Source organism: Cnephaeus nilssonii (assembly GCF_951640355.1).
Source record: "Cnephaeus nilssonii genome assembly, chromosome: 6".
NCBI lineage: Eukaryota > Metazoa > Chordata > Mammalia > Chiroptera > Vespertilionidae > Cnephaeus > Cnephaeus nilssonii.
In genome coordinates this window covers 53,893,202-53,919,798 of record NC_137077.1, presented here as the reverse complement: position 1 = coordinate 53,919,798, position 26,597 = coordinate 53,893,202, and the positions used below count along the sequence as shown (strand labels likewise).

The window sequence follows — 26,597 nt, the reverse complement described above, 5'->3', positions numbered from 1 at the left end:
TTACTTATTACTTTTCTTATTAGCCAATCTCAAAAGTCACAACCTGTGCACAGTCAGGTTCTGGGAATCTGCCTTTGAAAGGGTTCATGACACCTACCCTGAGCATGCTGAAAAGCATGGAGATGCTACTTATACAACCTAGAATCTTGCTATTCAAATTATGTTCTATAGACTAGTATCTGGCATTACCTAGGAATTTATTCTAAAACTAGAGGCCCAGCACACAAAATCGCGCATGGCAGCCCGCTGCTGTTTGCCACGCGAGCCGCCCCGCCCCACCACGCCACGAAAGCCACCCTGCCCCGCCCTGTCACGCCACGAGAGCCACTGCTTGTGGGCCAGGAAGAGGGACCGAGAGGTGTTCAATGCACCTCATGGTGACCGGTTGTTTGGTTGTCCTGGTCGTCACAGACACTGGCTTTTTATATATATAAATGCAGAACCTCAAACTCTGCACCACGCTTACTGAATCAGAATCCACATTTTAACAAGATACTCAGCTAATTCATAGCCAAATGCAAAATTAAGAAGTACTGGTTCATAACAACAGCCCTAAGGTTCTATTCAATATTATCAAATTACGTTTGTAAATCAATTGGGCAGGATCTTTCATCCTAAATTCACGAAACTGCCTATAGGGATATGACCTAAGGGAAATAATGGTTAGTCACAGAAGTTGAGTGATGATCCAGAACAGGTCCTGGGACTTCAAATTCTGTACATAATTATGCCAATTATCAGAGTAAAGACTGTCTAAGTGATTCAATAGACTGCCAGATACAGATGCAGTTTTATTTTAGTGGGAAGAGTGTAAGTGATGTATGTATTACCCTTCTTAATGGAACCAAATTTTTAAAAGCAAGAATTTGTTCTTGTAGAAGAACCTGGTAAGTAAGTGATATTGACAAAGATTAGAACAGTCAATTCACCCTTACCTTTGTCAATGCTTTGACTTCAAAGAATTAGAAAAAAGCACCTGCTACCTTGAAAATAAGGACATCTACATATTCTATCAAATCCAGGTTCCTTATAGATCTAAGGTATTAAACCTCAGAAGAAAAGCTCACAGATTGAAATTTGGTCATTCAGTAACAGGGAGTATGCTCTGGAAAATCTTCTAGACCTGGAAAGAAGCAGCTATTAGCTTTATGACATTTAGGATTAAGGGATTATAGCTACCAATTCAATGAATTGACCTTACCTGAACAAGCCCAGCACTAGTGGGCCAAAGGCTATTAAGAGTAGCCGATTGGGCCAGCTGGCGTGGCTCAATGGTTGAGTGTTGACCCGTGCACTAGGAGGTCTCAGTTCAATTCCAGGTCAGGCCAGATGCCCAGCTTGCGGGCTCGGTCAACCAATATGGGATGTGCAGGAGGCAGCCGATCAATGATTCTCTCTCATCATTGATGTTTCTATCTCTCTCTCCTTCTCCCTTCCTCTCTAGAATCAATAAAAAATAAAATAAAAATAAAGAGTAGCAAATTGGCCTTGCCAGTGTGGCTCCTAGGATTTAACATTGTTCTGTGCACCAAGAGATCACCAGTTCAATTCCCGGTCAGGGCACATGCCTGGGTTTGGGGCTCAATTCCAGAAGGGGGTGTGCAGGAAGCAGCTGATCAATGTTTCTCTCTCTCTCTCTCTCTCTCTCTCTCTCTCTCTCTCTCTCTCTCTCCCTTCCTCTTTCTAATATCATAAAAACATCCCTAGAGCGTCAGCCTGCAGACCAAAGGGTCCCGGGCTTGAATCCAGTCAAGGGCACATACCTTGCTTGCAGGCTCCTCCTCGGACCGTGCCCTGGTCGGGCATATGCAGGAGGCAACCAGTCGATGTGTTTCTTTCACATCAGTGTTTCTCTCTGTCTTCTCTCTTCCACTCTTTCTAAAAATCAATGGAAAAATATCCTTGGGTGAGGATTAACAAAACAAAACAAAACAAAACAAAACAAAACAAAACAAAACAAAAATAGAGACCCTGTCTAAGAAATCAATTCCTTCTTCAGGGCCTGGGCTGGGGAGGACCCTGCAACCAAGGTACATGCCCTTGACTGGAATCGAACCCAGGTCCCATTGGCCCACAGGATGACGCTCTATCCACTGAGCCAAACCATCTAGGGCAGACAGGGTTTCTATTTGGAATAAACAGAAGTCTGGTAAACATAGTGTAATGGGCTGTATAGCTTTATACTGCTATAGTAATCAATAATACTAACCCAGATAGCAGAAGAAATTGGCAGCCCTGTCATTATAGAAATAATGAGAACTAACAATTCAATTGCTAACAGCATGTATTCAGAACGTTATAGGGAACTAGCAGTTTTTAGTTCTTATCCCAGCTAAGAACAGACTAGCCACAAGAAGTCAGCTGACAGAGATCAACCTCTGCTTGCTGACTCTGACTACAATGTAACTTATAGAAAAATGGCATATTCCAGGAACTAACTTCAAAAGAAGCAGACTCTAACCTTCAGACACTCCAGCTTCAGGAAATTTGCTAACCTTCAACTACAAAACCAGAATGACATGAAATCAGGATAACATAAAACCAGGATAATGCGCGCCAGACCATTGCTTGACCTTAAATTGAAGCCTGAAAAGTCTAAGACAAAAACATAGGGAAAAAGCTCCTTGACATCGGTCTCAATAACAATTTTTTGGATATGACACCAAAAGAAACAAAAACAAAAATAAACAAACTAAAACATCAAACTGAAAAGCTTCTACACAGCAAAAGAAATCATTAACAAAATGAAAAGGCAACCTGCAAAATGGGAGAAAATCTTTGCAAACCATATATCTATCTAATAAGAGGTTAATATCCAAAATATATAAGGAACTCATACAACTCAGTAGCAAAAAACAAAATTCAATTTAAAAATAAGCAGAGGGCCGAAACCGGTTTGGCTCAGTGGATAGAGCGTCGGCCTGCGGACTCAAGGGTCCCAGGTTCGATTCCGGTCAAGGGCATGTACCTTGGTTGCGGGCACATCCCCAGTAGGCGGTGTGCAAGAGGCAGCTGATCGATGTTTCTCTCTCATTGATGTTTCTAACTCTCTATCCCTCTCTCTTCCTCTCTGTAAAAAATCAATAAAATATATATTTTTAAAAAATAAAAATAAAAATAAGCAGAGGACCTGAATAGGCATTTTTCCAAAGAGGCTATACAAATGGCCAGCAGGTACATGAAAAGGTGCTCAACATCACTAATCATCAGGGAGATACAAATCAAAACCACAATGAGATAGCACCCCACACCTGTTAAAATGGCTATGATAAAGAAGACAAGAAACAAGTGTTAGTGAAATGTGGAGAAAATGGGACCCTTGTGCACTGTTGGTAAGAATGCAAATTGGTGCAGCACTATGGAAAACAGTATGGAGTTTCTTCGAGAAATTAAAAATAAAACTATCAGATGATTCAGCAAGACAACTTCTGGGCATATAGCTGAAGAAAATTAAATCACTATCATGTAGAGATATATTTACCCCATTATACATTGCAGCATTTTTCATAGTGGCCAATACATGGGAACAACCTAAGTGTCCATCAGTGAATGAATGGATAAAGAAAATGTGAGAATATATATATATATATATATATATATATATATATATATATACACACACATATGTATAGATAGAGAGAGATACATATACAAATGGAATATTACTTAGCTGTAAAAAAGGGAAGGAAATCTTGTCATTCATGAAAACATGGATGGACCTTCAGGGCATGATGCTAAGTGAAATAAGTCAGACAAAGACAAATACTGAATTCTCTCATTTATATGTGGAATCTAAAAAAGCCAAACTCATAGAAATAGAAAGTAGAACAAACAGTGGTTGCCAGGGGATGGAGAATGGGGGAAATGGGGAGATGTCGGTCAAAGGACACAAACTTACCTAATTTACCTTACTTTCACATTATCCACGAATATCACATTATACACCTTAAACATACACAATGTTATATGGCAATTATATCTCAATAAAGCTGGAAAATATTTTAAAAACAGAACTACTGCTTAACAATAAAAAATACAATTAATTAAAAATAAAAGATTGCTCAATACCAACAACTAAAAGATTAAGAAATTATAAAATTTATAAAGTAAATCAAGAAGTCAAAAATTAAAATAGCAAATACCCTGAAAAATAAAGATCCAAGAAAGTGAAATTAAAAGATAAATTAAAATGAAAAAGTTATTTTCAAAATTAGAGGGAAAATAAAACATAAAAGACTATATAAAAGTTTAGCAGGTGGTACCGTTTTAATAAATAAAATAAAAAGACAAACCTAATATTATTAAATTTAGAGAAAAACATACCATTACCCAGAATTTAATCATAAGGCCACATATTGATTGAGGGAGCCTAGAAAATGATTCTTCTAACTGAGCAGCAATATGCCTAATGCTGAAAAATAATTTAACTATACAAAAAGGAGAAACTTAATATTAATTTCTACCCCTTGTTCACAATGATTGGTTCAGGGATAGGCTTCTGATCCAAGCCAAACCAATGAGAGTCGATCCTGGGACTTACGTTGAAACTATTAGGAAACTTGCAATGCTAATAAAATTTGGGCCTAACCAGTGCCCATCCTGACCATCTCACGTGGAGAGCTTGACTGAGAATGACACCACAGAAAGAGTGGAACCAAGAAATGGAGTGACAGTGTCTGGATACACAGGTTAAGGTCCTAAACCTATCTGGGCATTTTCTTCCTTAAATGTTTTATCTTTGAACAAAATATTATCTTTTAGAGTTTCACCCATAGTTTCTCCATTCTATTTGCACAGGAATGCTTCTGGGCAAAGCTGGGAACCCAACCCTTCGATCTGCTACCTAGAATTGCACAATGCTAGGAAGCCTTACTCAGCAGACCAAAAACTAGTTCTGTGGGATATTGCAAAATCTCTTCTTGGTAGATGTTTATCACATCCTCCTTTCATGTGGCTGTATATTGCCGATCTGTGGGTATCTTGCTACTGCTGCTATTTTTACTCCCACTGCTCTGGGTGGGGCTGCACTGAGGGCTGGCCTAGATGCTTACCTGTTTTGTGTCCTTGCTGTGTGCCCAATGCCCCTTTACCTTGCATTTCCCAATTATATGAGCCAATACATTTTCCTTTTGCCTAAGCCACTTGGAGTTGGATTTCCGTCACTGGTAAACAAGAGTTCTGACTAATGTTCCCATTAAACCAGGTTCAAGGAAGAGGAGACTTTCCATCAAGCTGTAGGTGTTCTTGTCACAGTAGCTTTTCTTTCTTTTTTATTTTAATATATTTTATTGATTTTTTACAGAGAAGAAGGGAGAGGGATAGAGAGTTAGAAACATCAATGAGAGAGAAACATCGATCAGCTGCCTCCTGCACACTCCCTACTGGGTATGTGTCCGCAACCAAGGTACATGCCCTTGACCGGAATCGAACCTGGGACCCTTCACACCACAGGCCGATGATCTATCCACTGAGCCAAACCGGTTAGGGCACAGTAGCTTTTCTTAAAATAGAGAGTACAGTTTAAAAGATTAATGTATATATTTTGGGGAGAGGAACGTATGTATAAATGTAAAATTATTTTTTAAGATAAATTTTAAAAATAAAATTATTTTTTAAGTTAGAATACATATCAAATAACAGTTGATTATTTTTCATGTTCCAATTTTAAAAATAAAAATGCATACATAATTGTGATTTTAAAAATAACTTTTTTTAAAAATATATTTTTGTATTGATTTCAGAGAAGAAGGGAGAGGGACAGAGATAGAAACATCAATGATGAGAGAGAATCATTGATCAGCTGCCTTCTGCACGACCCCCACTGAGGATCAAGCGGCAACCTGGGCATGTGTCTGACTGGAAATCAAACTGTGACCTCCTAGTTCATAGGTTGACGCTCAACCCCTGAGCCTCACTGGCCGGGCACAAAATAATAATTTTTAAAGCAAGGTTCATCTTTCCTCTTTTCTACCAGCCCATTTCTGAATAATTCAGTCTTAAAGCCAGGTAAGCCTGCATGCTGGGTAGAGGTGGTGGTGTGTGGCAGGAGACACAATGGCCAGAAAGAAATGTCAGAACCTAAGAAGGTTGAAGAGGGAGTCCATGCAAGCTGCCTGGTGTGGAATGTTAGAGCCCAAGTGAGATGGGGATATGCACAGAAAAAGAGGCAGTGGGAAATTTGTTATATCCAGGGGTTTTGCTCAAATAAGTAAATCTACTAAGGAAAGTGGAAATCAGAGTTCTCAACTGAGAAGGAAGTAAGAAATATGAGATATTGGATTGGAACGGAAGATATCTGTGTGAAATCAAGGTTTTCAACAGATAGAGGATAGATAAATATGTGCGTAACCAATGGACAAAGACACTGGGGCAGTGGGTGCTTGCCCTGGGGGTGGGAGTGGCGGGGTGGGGGGTCAATCAGGAAAAAAGGAGACATGTAATACTTTAAACAATAAAAAAAAGAAATATTAATGTTAATAGAAAATAACCAATTGAATAAAATAGGAAACCATGAGTTTATATTGATATTAATGAACTAGTTAATGGGTAATAGAATATTTACATAGTTTCATAGTTACCTTCCCCACAAAATGCTGACTAATTACTGAGGGAAATAAAGTAACTTTACAGTGAAGAAGCTTGGAAAACACGACCTGAATCAGGTGATGAAGGTGAACCTTGGCAGTGATGGGACAAATTGAAATTATGCACCACCTGAGAGGATGCAATGAGAACACAGCTTCACCTGCGTGATAGTCCTACCAAAGAGAGCCTGAGTCCAACCTTGAGGAAACAGCAAATACATCCAAATTGAGGGACATGCTACCACATAACTGGTCTGTATTCTTCAAAAGTATCTGGGTCATGAAAGTCAAGGAAAGACTGAGGAACTGTTCCAGATCGAAGGAGATTAAAAGACACGACAACTAGTCCTAGCTGGTTTTGCTCAGTGGATAGAGCGTCAGCCTGCAGACTGAAGAGTCCTGAGTTCAATTCCAGTGAAGGGCACATTCCAGGGTTGTGGGCTCGATCCCTAGTGTGGGGCGTACAGGAGGCAGCCGATCAATGATTCTCTCTCATCATTGATGTTTCTATCTCTCTCTCCTTCTCCCTTTCTCTCTGAAGTCAATAAAAATATATTTAAAAAATATATAAAGACATGACAACTAAATACAACATGTGCTTCTGAATTTGGATCTTTTCTTACAAAGAACATTATAGGGACAATTGTCAAATTTTAAGTATAATCTCAGATTAGATAGTAGTAATATAACAATGTTAATATCCTAATATTGATGGCTGTCTTGTGGTTATGTAGGATGATCTTGCTGGTAGGAAATGCAACTAAAATATTCAAGGATGATGTGGCATCATGTTAGCAACTTTATCTCAAATAATTCAGAAAAAAAAGCTTTTATACTATATTTGCAGCTTTTCTTGATGTTTGAGATTGTTTTCATATAAAAAAACAAGGTACAGCCCAGCGTGGCTCAGGGGTTGAGTGTCAACTTTTTTCCATGGAGAAGCCAATAAGCATGAGGAGCTGACAAGCTGGTAGGACACAGGGAAAGAAACAGAGAGATCAGACTGATGGCTCTGGTTTTTCAGTGAATTAGAAGGCAAGATATTCTGAAAGAGAAGGGAAATGGGGGAGAAGAATTGAGAAAAAGGGAGGAGAGCAAACATGTGAAACAGGTGTTTGGGAATATGGTAGGAACCTGTGTGGGGACAGAGAGTAGTAGTATTGGATAGATGAGATGCCCAACTGTGAACTTTTAAAAAAATTATTTATAAACTATAGTGGACATACAATATTATTTTAGTTTCGGATGTACAACATAGTAATTAGACATTTATACCAGTATACCACATGAAATGAGCACCCCAGGATGTGCTAACCACCAACTGTGAACTTTTAGTGACATTGACCCCCCAGATGTAATTATCCTCTGGCAGAGCTCAGCAGTGGGATTTAGCAAAGAGCCAATGGTTTAAACCAGAATTGAGGTTTTGATTGGCAAGTAGCCTTTGGGTGTGGACTTTGACTGGTCAGGGAAGGGCTAGGAGGAAACAAAGGGCCATCACAGGTTAATATCTTTTATTTGTAAAAAAAGCTCATAACTTTAAGTAAGATAATGTCAATAATCTATCTCTTAGAAGAATAGACAGAAAAGAACATAAATCATGAACAAAAGGTAAAAATAACAAACTTTTGGAGACTGTTCAGAATATGTGAATTTAAACACTGAGGTATCATTTTTCACCTATGATAGTAGTAAAAAAAATTTTTAATGCAAATACTCCATACCAGTGAATTAGATATAAACTAGTGTAATCAAACTCAACAGGCAGTGTAAATTAGGACAATCCTTTAAAAAGTATTTTGAGAAACTCATCAGGGTCCCTTATGTTTTACTATTTGCATTAGCATTTTCACTTCCTGTAATCCATACTTTCAAAATATATAAGTGGAGGTCTTAAGATGCCTTTTGAACAAAAATGTTCACTGAACCATTTTGCATGTAGTGAAACGTTGACAAACACCTAAATGTCCCACAGTAGTTAAAAATTATTTTACTTAATAACATATTACACAGCCATTCATGGCATTAAAAAATCATGGCATAAATAAAGGTATTAAAATAGAAAATTGCTTATGTTAAGTGAAAAAAAAGCAGAATGTAAAACTCAACTATGTAAACATACAGCATGAACTCAACTATCCTATATAATAAAAGGCTAATATGCAAATTGTCCCCTCAACTGGGAGTTCAACCGGGAGTTCCACCAGGGGACAGGGCTGGCCCGCCAACTGCCTGTGGCCCCTCCCCCTGGCTGGCCTGGCCCAATTGCCCTGATAGGGGCAGGCCGGCCAGACCCCGCCCGTGCACAAATTCATGCACCGGTCCTCTAGTGTAAACATAAGCATTATCAAGAAACCTGGAAGGAGCCCTAGCTGGTTTGGCTCAGTGGATAAAGCATCGGCCTATGGACTAAAAGGTCCCAGGTTTGATTCTGGTTAAGGGCACATGCCCCGGTTGTGGGCTTGACCCCCCAGTGGGGGCGTGCAGAAGGCAGCCGATCAATGGTTCTTTCTCATCATTGATGTTTTATCTCTCTTTCCCTCTCCGTTCCTCTCTGAAATCAATTTTAAAAAACCTGGAAGGAAATATACCAAATATTTCATAATTATCTCTTGCTAATGGGATTGTAGATTATTTTTCTTCATAACTATTCTGTATTTTGTATTTTTTGTAATGAACATACAAATTTCATACATATTTTGTAATTAATATAAAATACACTTCATCTTAAAATAAAACAATTTCACTTTTTAAAAAATAACAATTTTGCTGTAACACTTGGTTTGAAAATGTAAATTTATTCCAACGTGGTTGATACATCATAATGAAGCATCCATCTTATATAAAAACTGCTGTTTGAAATTTTAACCCTGCTATTTGGCTTCTGTAAATGCTTGCTTGCTTAAATAATAAGGAAAATAAGACTACTCCCACTTCAGAGAGGCCATTAAACCTTCCCAGGACGAAATTATCAGTGCTGGCACCAGGCCAGGCCTTTGGTTGAGGTCTCAAGGCCCCAGCACATAGGGGCTCTTTAAGAACTTGCAAAGGGGGCCGGAAACACCCCATATTTGGGAGACAAAGGAGGTAAAAGCATATAAGTAGGGAAAATTCCTCCATGTTGGGGCCCAGAATTTGAAATACAGTTTTCTCCCAGCCCGCGCGTAATAATAATAAAGTGTAACTCTATCTCTCTAAGTGTTGCTTGGTTCTTCTCCGGTCTTCTGTAACAATAGGATTCTTAGAATAAAGTTTGAATTTCCAATTTGCTAATGCATGAGCTCCTCCACCAGAAACACTGTCCCAGCTGAACCCAGCTGTGTAGGAACACGCATGCACACATGCATACAAACAACAATCATGAACACCTTTCCAACAACCAAAGAGAAAAAATCTATAAAGAACATAATGGGAAATCACCAAATCCTACAGAAGTGGCTCCTTTTAGTGGCTGGTTTAGTGAGTTCAGATATCGCTACAACTTCCATTCAACTGTCTGGCAAAGCAACGAGTACAGATGAGAAAGCCACAAAAGAATGCCCAGCAGTGACACAGAAGTTAATTGAAGAAAAAAGCTTTGCATTGGATTAAAGTTCAATTTCTAAGAAACAACTATCAATGTAAAACAAAACAAAATATTGAAACCTGTAAAGAATTTTTGTGAGTTTATTTGAGCCAAACTATTGACATATGCCGGGAAGCAGAACCTCAACGAATTGAGATAATGCTCCGGAGAATGGTAGGTTACATCTGTATTTATACATTGCAATCAAAGGAAGAGACGTAGGTGTGTTACATGAAATTCATTGGTGATAGATTAGAGAGGCAGGAGAAAGCAAAGCGGGGGGCGGGGGGGTTAACCTTGGGATTGGATAAAAAATAAAATGATGGACACATACTTAGGTGGGTGCAGGAACAACTAACATGATAATGAAGGAATTTGTGGTATCTGTCCTGGCGCCCAGCACATTTGGTTGTGCCCCTGAGGATCCAGAAAAAGGAAAGTTACAAGTTACCTAGACACTTCAAGAGTATGTTATCATAGAAGCAAAAAGACAGATAGGCTCAGTTAAGGTAAAGGTTGGCCTTGTCAGTGAAGATACTGGCCTAGGAGGTGACTGCCCACCATAACTGCTTTTAGTTAAAGTTTAATTTCAGACCATCCTTTGTGGTTACTTTAGGTCTCTCAGTTTGCAAGACCACCATGCAGGCCTCCCCTGAGCTTGTCAGGTTAGCATGTGGCCCCTTTCGTCCACACAGCTATCTATATATGGCAGAGCGTGGAACATGGCGGGCGTGGGCCGCAGCAGGATGGTGGAGCAGGTGAGCGGGGTTGCCAGACCAAGGCAGGGTGCCAGTCACTGTCATCACTGTCACGGGGCGAGCCTCTGGTGGTTACTGAAAATTCTTTGCTCCCGCGCGCACCGTGGTCCCACCCGGCGCTCGCACCTGCTGCTGGCGCAGCCCCCCACCACACACACACCCCCTGCGGATGCCGACGGCACCAGTCCCCATCACTCAGCGCCTTCAGTGGTGTGAACGGCAGTTGCCACCCCGATCGCCCCTGAGGGTTTCTCCACCTCCCCCTGCTCCTGAGGGGCAATGGGGCAGCAGCTGCCACTCGCACCCACTGCTGGCTCTGGCGGTCAGTGGGTGCGAGCAGGGCCAGCGCCATCAGCATGTAGGAGCTGCCGGCAGAGAGCGGTTGCAGTGGGAGGGGCCGGGCGGGGGCACAGAGGATGGGCCGAGACCCACCCCTGTGCCCAACACAGCCTCATGGCCCACAGTTTCTTTCAAAGTGCACAAATTCGTGCACTGGGCCCCTAGTTTACTATAAATGCATGCCTCCAAGAACTTTTAAAGTCAGAAGATCTTGTCCCAGGATTTAAGGCAAAGAAAGATGGCTTAACTAGTTTGTTTAGCCTGTGTCAAACTGGGCAATGAGCCACACCCATTCACATGTGATGTTATCACATTCCATTTGATTTCAGACAATCCTCCTTCCACTTTATAATAATTCACAAGCTACAATCCTTCTGGCACTCACTTCTATAGGTAAATTTCAGGCCTTTCTCAGGTGAAATGCCATATTTACCATAGTATTTATGTATTTCTTAACCATTTGACATGTACAAAACTGTTAAAATTTTCATTAGATTCTCCTAACTACTTTAAAAATGTGCTTTGGAAAAGGTTTTTAGTGTTGCCCCTAAACCTACTTCCCAATAAACCCTGTGGGTTGTACTGAGTACTTCTGCACAATATAGTGATTTTTAAGGAGACATTCATTGGTATTGCAGAACTGAATAGCCCTGGGTGGGAAGACACACTATTATTATTCTACCAAAGTGAACATACAAAGTTAATAGACAAAAAGTTAATATTCCTTACACACAACAAAATGCACATGACAAATAACACATGGAAATTTCCCCACTCTCAGTACAATTCACAGAAAGAGAAACATCATTAGTAAGTAAATGTGAAAAATATTTAACCATTTTTGTTAGTAAAGAAATGCATCTTAAACAACAGTGTGATAGTATCGCTTATGTTCATCCAGGTAAAAATTATGGTTTACGCATGTAATGGAATCATATGTGATCATCAACATTATCAGAGAAAAACGTTATTGGCATAGAAATGATATGAGTGTTAAATGAAAAAAAATGGTCATAAAATTCTTATGTACAATATGATCACATTTTGATTTTTTAAGTGTTTACAGAGGGATGAAGAAACAAAAAGGATGTACACTAAAACGCTAACAGTAGTTGTCATTAGGAGGTGGGTTTCTTTTGATTTTATTTCCTTCATCGTCTTTACCTATAGTTTTCACAATTATCACAATGGATCACATCCCCTCTGGAGGAGGCAAACCAGACAGCAGCACAATTCTCAGCAGCTGTGACCCCAAGACCTTGAGGGGAAACATTTGCAGCAGGAATGAGGCCAGCCCTCTGGACTCTCCTCTGTCTGCACAGTTAGTCCTTGGTAGCTATCGTCTGGTGTCTTATAGCTGTTTCCCAAACAAGTTTCCCTTTATCTTATGTACAGGACTCTCTCATGGCTTTCCGAGTTCAAATGCAGGCTGAAGAATCCCTATTGCTTCCCCAACTCCTGAGCTGCCATACCTTGAGGCTCAGCCTCCGCCCTTACCACAAATTCTGCCCCAAGCTAAGCCCAAAACTCTGGCTCAGGTCCACCTCAGGCCCACCTTGAATCCTCTCTCCCATTGCTGCTCCTTCTTCACCCCACATAGGGCTGGTTGTGTGTCTTTCCCCATAAACCAGAATGAGGTATGGTCTCACCCAAACTGAAACCTAACACGTGGGATGGCACTGCTGCAGAAGCAACTGGACAGTGTGTGGGGCTTACCCTCTGAGGCCCAAAGATCTCAGGAAGTCTTTGGTCTTTTACCTACAGCCCTTCTGATTACAGCCTGGCCTCCTATGGACCAGCCTCCATCCTTTCTGGAGCAGTGGTTTCAGGAAGCAGCTGCCTGGTGGGGACTGGCCCACAGGATCTAATCGTCTCTGGCACAAATGCAGTATCAGAGGAAATTTCCAGAGATATTTCTTCCTTTCTGCTTCAACAAGATGTTCCAAGCTCATCTTGTACATTCCCGGCACTTGTCCTGGAATCAACCATTTCTCCAAGTAGCCCTGTTTCCTTTTAGTGGAGGCTGGTATTTAGAAGTCAAGATCTGACTGCTAGGTGTCCTGGTTGCTATTTCTATTGTGTCACTTTCTTCCCAGACCCTTTCAGTGAACAGGCTAGGGAACATATGCATATATTTTATATGTGTGTCTATGTATAAATGTGCACTTGTGTGTGCCTGTGTATATATGTCTGTAGACACATTTGAATCCATTATTATTTATCTACTAGTGGCCCGGTGCACAAAATTCGTGCACAGAGGGGGAGGGTTCCCTCAGCCCAGCCTGCACCTTCTCCAATCGGGGACCCCTTGAGGGATGTCCAACTGCCAGTTAGGCCCGATCCCACAGGGACCGCTGGCTCCTAACCGCTCACCTGCCTGCCTGATTGCCCCTAACTGCCTCTGCCTGCCTGCCTGATTGCCCCTAACTGCCCTCCCCTGCCAACCTGATCTCGCCCCCAACTGCCCTCCCCTGCCGGCCTGATCTTGCCCCCAACTGCCCTCCCCTGCCGGCCTGATCTCACCCCCAACGGCCCTCCCCTGCCAGCCTGATCTCACCCCCAACTGCCCTCCTCTGCTGGCCAATTTGGTTCTGATTGGTCAGTTTCTATACCAGTCAGCATCAAAAGCTCTGCCTCCTAGGCAGCCATTGGCTCCTCACAGTTGACCCAGATTTGGTTCTTTTTTTTTTTTTTTTTTTTTGGGGGGGAGGGCTGTTTATTAAGTGGTTATTATAGGGGTCAGACCACATAAGTGGTGTCAGCCCTGGGAATGTGACCTCTCAATGTTGATTACAAAGCCCCCAAGGCTGGTCCTGGTGAGCCCCAAGGTCAGAAATGAAATGAAAGGCCTCGGTTACATGCTGCTTCCACGCATGTGACCAGGCTGGGCAGCAGGGAGGAGATGCCCATGAGGTGCCGGGTCTCCCCATCGGACACCACCAAGGTCTGGTAGTACAGCAGCTGCACGCCTGCCTCTGCCAGGAGCCCAATCATGGTAGGCAGCATGGCAGGGTTAGAGGGCTGAGCCCGGAACAGGAGCAGGGGCAGACCCCTGCAGAGAGGCACTTCTGGTCTGAAGGCAGCTCTGTTGAGTGCCTGCAGCACAGGTGTGGTGGCCTGGACAAAGCCCACAGTCTGGTAGGGGGCACCTGCCAGGGCCACACTTAGGAGGCCTTCCCCGCATGGGAGGTTATGGGAGGTTGTTACATTGAGGCCAGCCTCCTTCACCAGCACGTTGGCGTTCACCAAGTTCACATATGCATGATTAGAAGCGTCTTTGAGGAGGCCAAAAATGACTGCAGCGCTCAGGCAGTTCCCGGCATTCTTCAGGGATAACCCCTGCGTTACCACCTGGATGGTCCCTTTGGGGGACCCTGCCCAGGCTTGCATCAGAGTCCCCAGAGCTTCTGCCAAACCGATCCAAGTTTGGCGTGCGGAGAGAAGGCGCTGGAAAGGGTCTGGGCATTCACAACCCCCGCGAGGGCTCTCCCTTTCACCATGTCCACAAACTGGACAGCGATCTCCTCCCCGCAGCGGCTCTGGGCCTTCTTGGTGCTGGCGCCCAGGTGGGGGCAGCTGATGACATTCTCGTGGTCCACCAAGGTGCGGTCCCGAGGCAACTCTTCCGTGAACACGTCCAGCGCTGCGCCTGTACACTGCCCCAACTGCAGGGCCTGGAGCAGGACACCCTCGTCCACGACCCCTCCACGAGCACAGTTCACCACGCCCACGCCCTTCTTGCTCCCAACTGCAAGGCGAAGGTGCTGTCGTTCAGCAGTCCTGTCATGGAGGGCAGGAGAGGGGTGTGCACAGTGATGAAGTCACAGAGGGGCCAGATCTCCTCCAGGGGCAGCTGCTGAATGCTGAAGAAGGCCAAGACCTCTGGTGAGATGATGGAGTTGTACCCTACAGTCTTCATCCCGAAAAACTGCATCCGATCCTCCCCAGGCCAAGAATTCCCAGGGTCTTTCCATTTAACTTGGTTCCCATGAACTTCTTTTAGTCCCATTTGCCATCCTTCATCGAAGCCGTGGCCTGGGGAATCTGCCTGGCCAGACACATGATCATCCCACAGGTGAGCTCCGCAGCACTAAGACTGTTCCCATTGGGAGTGTTCATGACCAGGATGCCCTTCCATGTGGCGGCCTCCAGATCCACGTTGTCTACGCCGGTGCCGGCCCTGCCCACCACCTGGAGCTTCTCTGCTGTGTTGATGACATCCACGGTCACCTTGGTGGCTGAGCAGACTATAAGGCCTTCGCAGTCCTGCAGCTCGGCTATCAGCTCCTCTTTGCTCAGGTTCTGCTTCTCCACCACCTGCAGCCCTCCATCTTGCAGGATCTTCCTGTAGCAAGGGTCCAAGCTGTCACTGATGAGCACTTTCTGTAGATTTGCGAAGGCCATTGCTGGAGCCGGCCTCATGATTGACTGCTCTCCCTGGACCAAAACACCTCTAAGCCCCCAGATTTGGTTCTGATTGGTCAGTTTCTATGCCAGTCAGAGTCAAAAGCTCTGCCTCCTAGGCAGCCATTGGTTCCTCACACTTCACCCATATTTGGTTCTGATTGGTCAGTTTCTATGCCAGTCAGTGTCTCTGGGCCTATCAACGGGGCCTGATCAGAAAGGCAGGGCTGATCAGCAGCCCTGGTGGAGTCCTGGAGAGAAATGGAGTCGTAGTTGCTGGCCACACTGGGAGAGAAAGATAGAGGCAAGTGCTGGTCAAAAGCTGCCACAGAGGCAACGGATCAGACCCTGCTTCTCTCTTCAGGCCTCTCTCTGGCCCTGATTCGCAGTCCCCTCAGCAGTCAGTCAGTGCTGGGGTACCGTGCCTGCAGTGGAAGCAGTGAGCCCTGGGTTGCCATGGCAATGCAGCACTGACTTCCGGTCTGGTCAAGCTTCGGTCATAATCGTGTTACACCCTGGCTCTTTATTATAGAGATTTATATTGAAAACCATGATTTCATACCAATGCCTCCAATTCCAATCCAAAATCACAGAGTTCATCAGAGTTTCTGCCTTTCCATATTTGTAGTTCCCTTCTCTGTAGTGAGAAAACTTGCTCCCACCATCCTCAATATATTTACTTATTCAGTCTTTCCTCCTTTAAGTAACCAATTTCCCATCACTGCTGCAATTCCCTTCCATGTACAAACACCCTCCTTACTTCCACTGATCCATGCTGGGCAGCTCTCCTATGTGGCCACAATACTCACCCATGTGGGTTTACACAACTACACTAGACAACCCTCCTGCACATATGGTCCCCTCCTCCAGCACATGCTCCTACTCTCCATGACTCTGGGACACATCCCCTCTCTCCATGCCTGCAATGCCAGTGCCTGCCTTACCAGTGCCACCCAACATTATTGCTTTAGGACTAAATTTTCAGAATGAAATGGGAAGGGGATGAGAGAGTGCACCTTGATTTTTAAATGTTGTTACCACATATTAAATCATAATACATATCTATATCCTATTTTTTAAATTAGAACATTACAGATATTAAAGCCGCCTTTGACAATCAACTTCAATATTGACCTGTTTTTCTTTTTTTCTAGTGATAATCCCTGCCATTTGTTTAATGGATATCCTTCTGAACTGTTTTGAAGTAAGTTTACATTCATATTTATGTTTCCAAAGAAAGCATAATTTACATTTTACATGGCCTTCCTCACTCTCTTCCTCCTTCTTTTTCTAGGAATTGCTATAGATGTTTAGAATACTAAATGCTCTGTCCGCTGCCATCTTTTTTAAAAAATATATTTTTATTGATTTTTTACAGAGAAGAAGGGAGAGGGATAGAGAGTTAGAAACATCGATGAGAGAGAAACATCGATCAGCTGCCTCTTGCACACCCCCTACTGGGGATGTACCTGCAACCAAGGTACATGCCCTTGACCAGAATCGAACCTGGGACCCTTGAGTCCGCAGGCTGACGCTCTATCCACTGAGCCTAACCGGCCAGGGCTCCACTGCCATCTTGAAATCAAGAGTTGTATTTTACTTTTCCTTGTACCTTCAGCACCTGGACAGTACCTAGGACATAGCAGTTAATAAAAAAATGTTACTGTCATTATGTTTCTTAGTCAGATTTCCAAAGGTGAAATTATTTATTCAAAGAGTTGTTTATGTCTGCCAAATTATTGGAAGAAAGGAGAAGTTGTGTTTATTCTGTCAGTAGATCTCTGAGGATAAATGCCCTAAAATCACTATACTTATCATACACTCACTTATTTGATTCTTTTTTTGCACACCATTTGTATGCCAGTGATATTCATGTGCATAGGAAATCTCCAACTTATTAGGACCCGACATATGACCATCTATTTATAATGGCTTGATTTTAGGACCATTGGAAATAAAGGTACCACAGTGGTGACAAAAGTTTCATTTGTAACTGTCCAGTTGATTAGGCCCAGGCCAGCTGCAATCAAAGACAGCAAGAAATCATGATGCTCTAACTTGTAAAGTGGAATATTTCTGATAGGATTAATGTATTTTCGAAAACAGCAAATTCCCAGATCTCCAAACATAGCAATAATTCCAGCACAGGCATTATTTTCTCTCAGAAATATCTAAGATCAGTCCTGAGTGAGACATCAAATGAACAAGTTTTCAATGTGAGAAACCTGTTCTTATTTACCCACTTAGACAACCATGGAATTGGGGTCAGGAGACCTGTCCTGCCCTTGGCCAGGGATTCTCAGAATTCTGAAAAGTGAGCCTCTCTCAGTTTCAGTTTTCACACCAGGAACTAGGAATAATAAGGGACACCTATCTCAAGGCATTATCACATGAGCTAAGTATTTTTTAAAATTGGACATGGTGTGACAAGTACAACAATTAAAAATTGCTGAGAAAGACACAGGGACAAAAGGTTCATTTTGGAATATGTGAAGCACAACTTAACTAAACATCCTCCAGAGAGAGAAGGAAGGACCCATTTCTGAGCACCTTTGTTTATCTTCTCTTTGAACGCTTGAAACAAACGTACGGGGCAATATTACCCTTAAAGAGATAAGAGGACAGGCTCAGAGTGGCGCCCTTGCCCGTGGTTACACAGCAGAGGCGGCAGAGCTGGCGTCTGATCTAAGCCCTTTTTGATTCCCAAGGCCAGGCTTCCTACACTCAACCTACTTTCCCCAAAGCCAGGGGGAAGAGTCAGGGAGGTGAGGTTGATCATGGGCAGAGCAGGGGTCAGGAAACCAGGCAAATACTAGGAAAGGACTTCCATGCAGGTGCTATGGCCAGAGAACCTGGGCAGAGGTAAGTCTGGGTATTTCAATAGTTTAGAGGAAGCCAACTCAATCATTTAATTAACTAGTTTATTTGCTAAACTAATTTAATGATTAGCTTATTTAATTTTAGAAAACTAAGATATAAAAGCGGCTGGAAAGAAGAGAATTTATGTCTAAAATAGACCACTTGATAAGGTGTGATGTTCAAGTTTGTAACCATGACCTTACACATATCTTTCACACTAGGTTATTAAGAGACCTGATAGCCCTTTCAATTTTAATAATAATTCTCTCAGCAGTCATCCTGCACTGGTATGATCCAGCTGCAATGAGAGTTCCATGAGGCAAGGATCTTTGCTTTATGTGTGAATGATTCCTAAGCACCCAGAACTGTGCCTGGGACACGGGAGGTGCTCACCAAGCGTTTTTGAGAGAATGAATCTGAGAATCTGTGAACTAAAATATGGCATGGTCTCTGAGAACCTACTGAAGCAGAGAGCTCCGTCTTCCCTGGTTCTTCCTCCTGCCCAGAGAGCAGCAGAGTAGCATGTATGACGGTGGACAGCAGTGAGGCTGTGCTGCATGCAGATTCTTCTGTCCTTGAGCTACAACTGGCAATCCATTATGGAGAAAAATGGTTAGACTGGTAGTAATACATTAATATGAGCAGAAGCACATTAATGAGCAGGAGAATATAAAAGGTACAAACAGTATTGGCAGGTGGGAGAGTGCAGGGCAAGAGGATGGTCTTGTATTCCAAGTGGTGGCCACTGTGGGAGAGGAGACAGGCTGTAGGGCTCAGAGCCAGGCTGTGCAGCTGTGCTGTCCAGTACTTACTGCAGCTGTGAGCCACATGCCGCAATTAAGCACAAGAAATGTGACCAGGCCAATTGAGTCATGCAATCAATGTAATATTCGCATTGGGTTTCAAAGGCTTAGTATGAAGAAAGAATATAAAATCTCTCAATCACTATTTTTGTATTAATTACTTGTTGAAATGATAGTATTCTCTACAAGTGTCTCCTCCCTTCTCTATTCCTTCTTCCATCCCCTCCCATTCAGGGCTGTCATTATTCTCTAGATCAACTTATGGTTTCCCATTGAAGCTTTCCTACCTTATTCCCTCTTCTCTGCTCTCATCCTCTGCCCGTTGTTCAATAATTATGCTTTGTTGATGCAATACATTTACTTGTAATTTCTGTAAAGTAATCTAGTAACATACAACCAAACTCTAAAAACTATTCATCCCTTTGACACAGCAGTTTTGTGGTGGTGAATTTTTATTCTTTTAGTCAACAATTTTTAGAGACAAAATAGATTCTACTCTTGCTCTCATGGAGCTTACAGTCTTGCAGGGGAGACACACATTAAATAATTAAAGGCACAGATATAGAATTACAAACTATAAAAACTACTATAGAGATAAAAGGACAGAGGCCTCTACAAAAATGAACAAAATTCAAGTAATGGGACACACAGCAGGGTAGAAATTCAGTAGGAGCTTCACAAAGAGAGAAGTCAGAGAGCTTCGTGTGCTAAAAAGGAGGAGTTCACTGTGGTTATGCATCAAGGATTGAAGCCTATGCCAATATATGATTGTTTCAATCAAGTTCCATTATCCTTTGGTCAGTAGAGAGTCTTCATTTAGATCCATTGAGGATCTAACATAACATAGCTCATTTGCTCAAAGTTGACAGTCCTTTAACAGCTTTGGTAGGTTGGAAGTAGTTATGGTGAAACACAATATCCAGTTTTTGTTTTTGTTATTTTAAAATGTTTTTATTGATTTTTAGAGAGAGAGGAAGGGGGAGGGAGAAGGGAGAGATAGAAACATTGATAAGAGAGAAACATTCATTGGCTGCCTCCTGAATGCCCCCACCAATGGGGAACCAAGCCTGCAACTCGGGCATGTGCCCCGACCGGGAATCGAACCAGCCACCTTTTGGTGCATTGGTCAATACTCAACCACTAAGGGACTGAGCCACACCGGCTGGGCCACAGTGTCCAGTTTTGATATCACTTTGGTGAATGTTGTTGCTTGTGGAACATTCTTTATCAGCTAGAAATATAAATAAAGAGAATGATGAGCCCAGCTGGTGGCTCAGTGGTTATGTATCAACCCATGAACCAGGAGGACACTGGTTTGATTTTAATTAAGGGCACATACCTGGGTTGCAGGTTCAATTCCAGCCAGGTCAGGGCATGTGCAGAAGTCAACTAATCTATGTGTCTCCCTCACATCAATGTTTCTCTCTCTCTCTCTCTCTCTCTCTCTCTCCTTTCCCCCTCCCTCCCTTCCACTCTTTCTCCAAAAAAGAATGGAAAAAATATCCTCAGGTGAGGATTAATTAAAAAAAAGAATCAGTGAACATTCCCTGTGTGACGTCACAGCCAAACCACCAATCCCTGGCTCTCTTCCTTTCGAGAATAAGGCTCCCTGTAGTGGGAAGCAGCTTCTGTTGGGGTTTTGAGCCAAGGGCATAAATTATGGTAGATGTCACCGTTTTGTCCTAGTCAAACATACACACATACACCAAAGCTCTAAAAAGTGAAAAAATGGGGAGCAGTAATTATAAAAGAAAAGGTAATGCTGATATTAGGAGTGGTTACTTAAGGACTGTTAAGTAACAAAAATTCAACTAAGTACATTTTAAAGATCACGTTGGCTTTATTGAAAGAGTTACGAATCAGAAGCAAACAGAAAGGAGCTCCCTGGAGCTGCAGAAAAGGAAAGGTTTTTAAAGGCAGAGACAGAGAGAAAGTCAAGTTAATTATTAGCAAAGGATGCATTGTTTTAGGCAAGGTTGCCTTCCTAAGGGGAAGAGAAGGGATCTATCAGCAGAATACCTCCTAGAGTTGACCAGGAAACTAGGTTGGCTCACATTCCTGGGGACATTGAAACTGTAATTAAATTAGGTAATAAGTCTTGGTTTGGCCCTAACCGGTTGGCTCAGTGGATAGAGCGTCGGCCTGCGGACTGAAAGGTCCCAGGTTCGATTCCGGTCAAGGGCATGTACCTTGGTTGCGGGCACATCCCCAGTAGGAGGTGTGCAGCAGGCAGCTGATCAATGTTTCTCTCTCATTGATGTTTCTAACTCTCTATTCCTCTCCCTTCCTCTCTGTAAAAAAAAATCAATAAAGTATATTAAAAAATAATAAGTCTTGGTTTGCTGCCATGAAACCTACCACAAGTGACTCCATTTGTACCCTGTTGCCTCCTTTTTAACAGGGACATCCTCACTAAGTAACTCTCTCTCTTTCTCTCTCTTCCAGTTTTTTGGGTAATAAGGGTGGTGATAAGCATTGTGAGATGATGAATATATATGAATTGTAAGGCCCTTCCCCTTTGCTTATTTTGGTAAATTTCAATCTGTTTTCCCAGACACATTTTCCATGAGCCACTGTCCGGTGCCAGGATCCTATCACCCGGGCCAGTTTACCTTGCATTTTGCCCTACATCAGCAATTTTCATTCAAGAGGCAACTGATGGATATTGACAAAAGTCATGGGAAGAATACAGCAAGTTATTAGTTAAAGTAATGTTTGAGTTGCAAAGGTTATACAGGGTTTCCTTCCAGTAAAGCATTGCAAGGAGTCAAGATCACCTATGAGCTCCCTCTCAGTGGGTCACTTACATTCCAATACAGTTTTTAAATGGAAATGAAGGAAAAGGGTGGCAGTTAACACTTCCAGGAATTGCACATTTATAATATCACCTACCATCATCTGCACCAGCACAGCCTGCTCTGCTTCCCCCTGAAAAATGCCTGTGCAACAGAGCATATCTCCTTTGGCCTATTCAGCATACCCCTCCAATAGTTCTACCCTCTTTCTCCTCTCCTAAATCATTACGTTTTTACTCTCCACTCCTTATTTCTCCCATCTTTCCATCCCCTCGCCACCATGACCATCACCACTACCACATCTTATTCTGCTTGCCACAAAATTCCTCCGTGTACTTATCTATACTCACTGTTTTCAATACCTCTTGCCATTTTCTAAGAAAGCATCTCCAATCATGCACCCATACCCACCATTCTTCCCAAGCTTATTTTATCAAGGTGTGCAATCACTCCACTTCTACATCCAAGGGTTGCTTCTCAGGCCTCACTCTACTGCACATGGAAGCACTTAGCCACTTCTCTCTCCCTCCTTCTTGATACACCTGCTTCCCTTGACTTCCAGGACAACACTCTGGGAATTTATTTCGTCTAATCTCAATGTTTTCTTTCCGTTTCTTTTGCTGGTCCCTTTTTTGTTAGCAACTGGGGTTCCTGGCTGGGACCTCAGTTCTTCTCGTCGGCACAGAAAAGAATTTAAGGCCAACGAAAACGAAAGTAAAGCAAAGTGGGATTTATTGAAAATACCACTCCAAGCGAGGAGCGGGATAGTCAAGAGAGACCATGGCCCCGAACTCCATGAGTTATTTGGTTTAAATGGAATAACAACCTGGGCATATGCCCTGACCAGTAGTCGAACCCGCGACCTTTCAGTGTATGGAACAACACTCCAACCAACTGAGCCACACAGGCCAGGGCCTGATATAATTTTAAACAGCAACTTTTAATAGTCTATGCTTTTAGAGAACACAGTTCCTCAATAAATGAAAATGCAGAAGTTACTCAAGTCTCTTGGTAGAGACTTTCATTTGCATCCAAGGATGACTGACAGAAAAGGGTTACATAACTATACGTCTTCTGTGTGTGGCCTTACCCATAATGCATACTGAAAAACCTACAGGGGAGGTGGGGGAAGGGACAAAGTCAAAACTGCAATGCAATTTTTATTATAATTGGGCTGGGGCCCAAGTAAGGTTGCATTGAGGTCATGTCATTTTCCTCTGCACTTGTGCTTGTGCCAAGAACGGGCTCCTTTGTCAGGAACTGCTGACAGCAGGGCTGCCCTTAGGGAGGCAGTCTGAAGGCAATGTTGGCCGGGCCCCTGTCAGAACCCAGGGCAGGCCACACCAAGCCGCTCAGGTCTAATTGCCTACCTAACACCTTCACTTTTCCCAGATCCTTAATGTAGAGTATCCTCAGGGCTCAATTGTTGGAGACACTTATACCTCCAAACCATACCTCTCTCCTGAGCTGCAGACTCAAATTTCCAATAGCCTCCTCTACATTTCCACTTGAATATCAGGGAGAATCTCAAATGTAACCTTAGTGAACTGAACTGATCATCGCCTGTCTCCTTCTCCATCTTTCAGTCTTTCACCATGGAGTATAATAGTTGTGGGCTTGTTTTATGTGACCTTTATTATGTTCAAGTTTGATCCATCTATACCCATTTTGTTGAGTGTTATTTGTCATAAAAGGATGTTGAATTTTGTCAAATGTTTTTTTCCTGCATCTATTGAGATGATTGTACAAATTTATCTTTCATTCTCAATGTACAGTATCACATTTATTGGTTTGCATATATTGAACCATCTTTGCATCTCAGGGATAAATCCAATTTGCCTGAGGCGTATCATCCTTTCAATGTGCTACTGATTTCAGTTTGCTAACATTTTGTTGAAAATTTTTGCATGTATATTCATTCATCAGGGATATTGGCCTATAGTTTTCTTTTCTTGTAGTGTCCTCATCTGGCTTCATATCAGGGTAATGCTGGCCTCATAGAATAATTTTGGGAATATTCCCTCCTCTTCGATCTTTGGAAGAATTTGAGGATTGTCATTAATTCCTTTTTAATTGTTGGGTACAATTTACTAGGGAAACCAAATAGTCCTTGCCTTTTCTTTGGAGTTTTTTATTACTGACTATCTCTTTACTCATTACTGGTCTGTTTTAGATTTTTTATTGATTCATGATTCAATCTTCATAGGTTGTATGTTTTTAGTAATTTATCCATTTCTTCTAGGTTATCCAATTTGTTGGCATATAGTTGTTCACAGTAATCTCTTATCATTCATTGTATTCCTGTGGTATCAATTATAATTTATCTTCCTTCATTTCTGATTTATGTCTTCTTTTTTTCTTAGTCTATCTAATGGTTTGTCAATTTTGTTTTATCTTTTCAGTAAATCATTATTTTTTAAATATTATTTTTTTATCTTTTCTTTGTTTGTCTGATCTCTATTTTACTTATCTGCTCTGATCTTTGTTATTTATGTCCTTCTGCCAACTTTGGGTTTTGTTCTTTTTTTCTCATGAACTCTTTTTTCTTAATATATTTGTTTAACTCTATAAACTTCCCACTGAATCCAGGAAAATTCTTAAGAAGTTTTATTATTCAAAAAGTGTCCCTAGGTGAGACTTAAAATCAGGCAATCAAATCACATCTATATTCTGATCACTAAGGCATGATATGTGTTATTCTAGGTGTTATTTCCTACCTATTAGCTGTCAGGAGAATTTGGGGGGCAACCCAAGGAATTAGCAGAGACCTTATAAACCTAACCAAGGATGGACTCTAAGGAGAGAGCCAAATATTACTTTTTTTCTGGAAGAAACTCCAAAGCAGGCCATTTGAGGCCCCCTGGGAGGGAGGGAGTAAACCAGCAGGACCAGCTGCAGTCGAGTCCCACATATAAGTTTTATACATTCCCTTCATTTATCTTTGCAGGTCTTTACTCTTTCATCTTTGCTTCAACCTGGCATCCTGGACAAATGCTCTGAGGGGTGAAGGACAAAGACCCCACCAGAGAGTCTTGAAGCTAATCAGCCGGAGACCTAAAACAACCTATCGTCCAACCAAGTCAGGTCTTTTGACCTATTGCCATGAGGAAGACTGTACCCCTGGGTCATCTCATCAAATAGAGGAAAAAGGTTTGCATCGAACATAGGAGTGAAGTGATATTTTGATAGCTCCAAGCAGATACGATGTGTGAAAAGGCTCTACCTCAGGTTTGGACTACATAATTGACCCTGTTTCCTTAGGAAATTCAATGTTGTGACCAACAACCCCTTATTTGAAGCTTTGCATCTGAGTCATATATTGAAGCTGCTTCCCTTCTGTGTCATAGTGACTCAGAGATAAGAATGGTATATGCATTCTTACTGATACAATTTTAATGTGTGTGTCTTTTACTTCTCAGCTGAGGATATGTTTTTTTCTACTTTAAAAGAGAGAAAGAGAGCAGGAGGTAGGGGGAGAGAGAGAGAGAGAGAGAAACATCAATGTGAGAGAGAAACCTCGATTGGTTGCCTTCCATATGCACCCCGACAAGGAATCAAATCCACAACCTGGGCATATGGCCTGATCAGGAGTCGAACCCGCGACCTTTCAGTGTATGGAACAACACTCCAACCAACTGAGCCACACAGGCCAGGGCCTGATATAATTTTAAACAGCAACTTTTTAAATAGTTTATGCTTTTAGAGAACACAGTTTCTCAATAAATGAAAATGCAGAAGTTACTCAAAGGAAGTGATTGTTAAGACAATTTACAGTTGCAGCATATCCTTTGGAGAAACATTTGGCCAAAAATTTGACAGAAATTTACTTTCTCAAGTCAAGTTAATTTTTACTTTCTCAATAACCAGGGGCAGGACATGGTGGGAGGGCACTTGGCAAGAGGCACAAACCCTTGGCTAAACTTTTGCTTTCTTTGTAATTCACTCTGTAGTTACCTTGCATTTTCCTTCTATGCAGATTCCTCCCACAACAACCCAGTGGTGTAGATGCTATAATTATTTTGTAAATGGGAAAACTGAGATAAGGAATGTCGAGTTGCTTGCATAATATCACCCAGCAAATCAATGGCAAAGTCGAGAATGGAAGGCGAGCATTGCTGGAGAGCCTGTGCTCATAACCAGCCACCACCCAGCCATCAACCCTGAAACACAGCTAGGCCTCCTTTCCGCCCCTGCTGCCGAGGATACATTTACTTTTTTTTTTTAATATATTTTATTGATTTTTCACAGAGAGGAAAGGAGAGGGATAGAGAGCTAGAAACATCGATGAGAGAGAAACATCAACCAGCTGCCTCCTGCACAACCCCTACTGGGGATGTGCCCGCAACCAAGGTACATGCCCTTGACCGGAATCGAACCTAGGACTCCTCAGTCCGCAGGCCGACGCTCTATCCACCCAGCCAAACCGGTTTCGGCTACATTTACTATTTTGTTCTTAGTGGTTTTCCTTACTTGCTTTCATATTAATGCCC

General features: G+C 42.3%; 1 long non-coding RNA gene and 1 pseudogene across 2 annotated transcripts in view; both read right to left on the bottom strand.

Annotated features, from left to right (window-relative positions):
- LOC307100835 overlaps window positions 1–26,597 on the bottom strand; it is a 70,711-nt gene that overhangs the window by 24,059 nt on the left and 20,055 nt on the right. The window lies entirely within an intron of this gene.
- LOC307101981 (D-3-phosphoglycerate dehydrogenase-like) lies at window positions 14,027–15,828 on the bottom strand (annotated as a pseudogene). The gene has a single exon. The product of its transcript is annotated as a D-3-phosphoglycerate dehydrogenase-like (transcript).